At 55.7% G+C, this 2,591-nt stretch overlaps 1 pseudogene; it reads right to left on the bottom strand.

Moving 5' to 3' along the window:
* Nucleotides 1-947: 947 nt before the first annotated feature.
* LOC147712662 (18S ribosomal RNA) lies at nt 948-2,391 on the bottom strand (annotated as a pseudogene).
* Between the last annotated feature and the right edge of the window lie 200 nt (nt 2,392-2,591).

Raw genomic sequence — 2,591 nt, 5'->3', positions numbered from 1 at the left:
GCGCCCCGAGAGGCTGTCAGGAATGGGTACACGGGAGAGGGCACTGAGGCGGTCGAATCTCCCTCAGCCCCGTGGACACTGTGAAGCTGCTGCCAGGGGGCTGTAACACCTTCCTCCGGAGCGGAGGGCCACCTGCCACCCTGAAGCCTTCCCATCCAACCTGGAGCTGGTCGCAGTGCACCACTGCAGATGAAATGCGTTCTGTGGGGGACGAGTAGGGCCCTGGAGCCAGCCCCGTGGAGGGGATCTGAACTCCAGGGCGACCGAACTTCCCGCCGTGTTGAATCTTCCGGGCGGACTGCACAGACTCCACCCATTCAAATTGGGTACCTGACAACAAGAAAGGGTCACCACACCTGCCCCTTCAGCCCTCCGATGCCGGGCAGCACCTATTCGGGTCCGCCGGCTGGGGATCAGTCCACCCCACCCTTGCCAGGTTGGAGGTGCCGGAAGGGAAGACCCAAGCGGCTCCCCATCCCACACGCCTCTGGCCAAGAGGAGCCGGGGTCCCTCGCCGGCCCTTGCCCCTTCTCTTCAGGTTGCCCTGCCACGCGAGAAGGGCCGCTCCTTGGTGGACAGAAATCCAGTCGGGCTGGGGCGTGGGCATTGGTGTGGGAGGGCCCAGCCGGCACCAGGGCCTTTTCGAGGGAGGGGTGGTGCCAGCCAGGGGATGTACTGCCATTCGGTTTTCCACCGCTGGGGGGTCGTCCCGGGTGAGCTTGGGTTTCATCTCATAGAGGGACAGGGGACGCCCCCTGTCCCCGGTCCCTCACACGTCGGTCGGCCCTTCCTCGGTCCTCACCCGAGAACCCCTTGTGGCCCCAGATCGGTCTGCCGGCCGGTGGCAAACCAGGGCAGGGCCAGGCACTGTGCCTATGATATGTGGTTGCAAGAGGCAGCCGAGGGCTTCGGGCTGGCACCATTGGTCACTCGGGCCGCTCAGCCATTAATGATTCTTCCGCAGGTTTACCTACGGAAACCTTGCTAAGACTTTTACTTCCTCTAGATAGTCAAGTTTGATCATCTTCTTGGCGCTCCGCCAGGGCCATTGCCGACCCAGGCGAGGCTGATCTGATGACCTCACTAAACCCTCTAAGAAGTTGGACGCCGACCGCTGGGGGTCGCGTAACTAGTTAGTATGGAGGAGTCTAAATTGTTTTCGGAATTAACCAGATAAATTGCTCCACCAACTAGGAAAGGCCATGCACTACCACCCACAGAATCAAGAAAGAGCTATCAGCACTATCCTTTCAGTGTCTAGGCTGGTGGTGCCCTTCCTTCAAGCCCTCGGAACCCAAAGACTTTGTTTTCCCGGAAGCTGCTCCGCGGGTCATGTTATTAACGCTGCCGGATTGCTAGTCGGCATTGTTTATGGTCGGAATTATGACTGTATCTGATCATCTTCGAACCTCTGACTTTCGTTCTTGATTGATGAAATAATTCTTGGCAAATGCTTTTGCTTTGGTTTGTCTTGTGCCAGTCCAAGCATTTCACTTCTATCAGGCCAATACGAATGCCCCCGGCTGTCCCTCTTAATAATGGCCCTAGTTCTGAAAGCCAACAAAATAGAACCAAAGTCCTATTCCATTATTCCCAGCTGAAGTATTCAGGCAACCGGTCTGCTTTGAACACTCACATTTTTTAAAAGTGAATGCTTCGGACCCCCAGGACACTCAGTCAAGAGCATCAAGGGGGCACCAAGAGGCAGAGGCTGGGTCAGGCGGTAGCTGGCCTTGCGGCGGACCGCCAGCTCGATCCCAAGATCCAACTACAAGCTTCTTAACTGCAGCAACTTTAATATAAGCTATTGGAGCTGGAATTACCATGGCTGCTAGTATCAGCCTTGCCCTCCAATGAATCCTCGTTAAAGAATTTAAAGTGCACTCATTCCAATTACAGGGCCTTGAAAGAGTCCTGTATTATTATCCTGAGTCGGGAGTGGGTAATTTCCGTGCCTGCTGCCTTCTTTGGATGCGGTAGTCGTTTCTCAGGCTCCCTCTGCAGAATCGAACCCTGATTCCCCATTACCCGTGGTCACCATGGTAGGCACGGAAAGTACCATCCAAAGTTGATAGGGCAGACATCTGAATGTATCGTCGCCGTCACAGGGATGTGCGATCATCCCAAGGTTATCTAGAGTCACCAAAGCGGTGGGACAAGCACAGATTGGTCTTGGTCTAATAAATGCACGCATTCCGGGAGTTCAGTGCTCGTCGGCATGTATTAGCTCTAGAATTATCACAACTATCCAAGTAACAAATGGAGCGATCAAAGGAACCATATCTGATTTAATGAGCCATTTGCAGTTTCAATGTACCAGCCGTGTGTACTTACATGTGCATGCCTTAATCTTTGAGACAAGCATATGCTACTGGCAGGATCAACTAGTTAGCCGCACCTGCTGACAGGATGGGGCCGCGTGCCCATCTCCCCGACTGGCAACCTCTCTGGAGCCTGCCAGGGGAAGGAGCCCACCCACCTGGGCGGGAGGGCTCGCTGGAGGGGTGTGGAGAGGTGCGGTTGCATGGGCATCGGCAGGCTCAGCCGCCTCCCCGGTAGGGAGAGGCGGGCCGAGGTGCAGCCTGAGTGAG

This window comes from Lissotriton vulgaris, chromosome 5 (genome assembly GCF_964263255.1).
Source record: "Lissotriton vulgaris chromosome 5, aLisVul1.2, whole genome shotgun sequence".
Classification (NCBI taxonomy): Eukaryota; Metazoa; Chordata; class Amphibia; order Caudata; family Salamandridae; genus Lissotriton; species Lissotriton vulgaris.
This window is presented reverse-complemented; position numbering and strand designations above follow the sequence as displayed.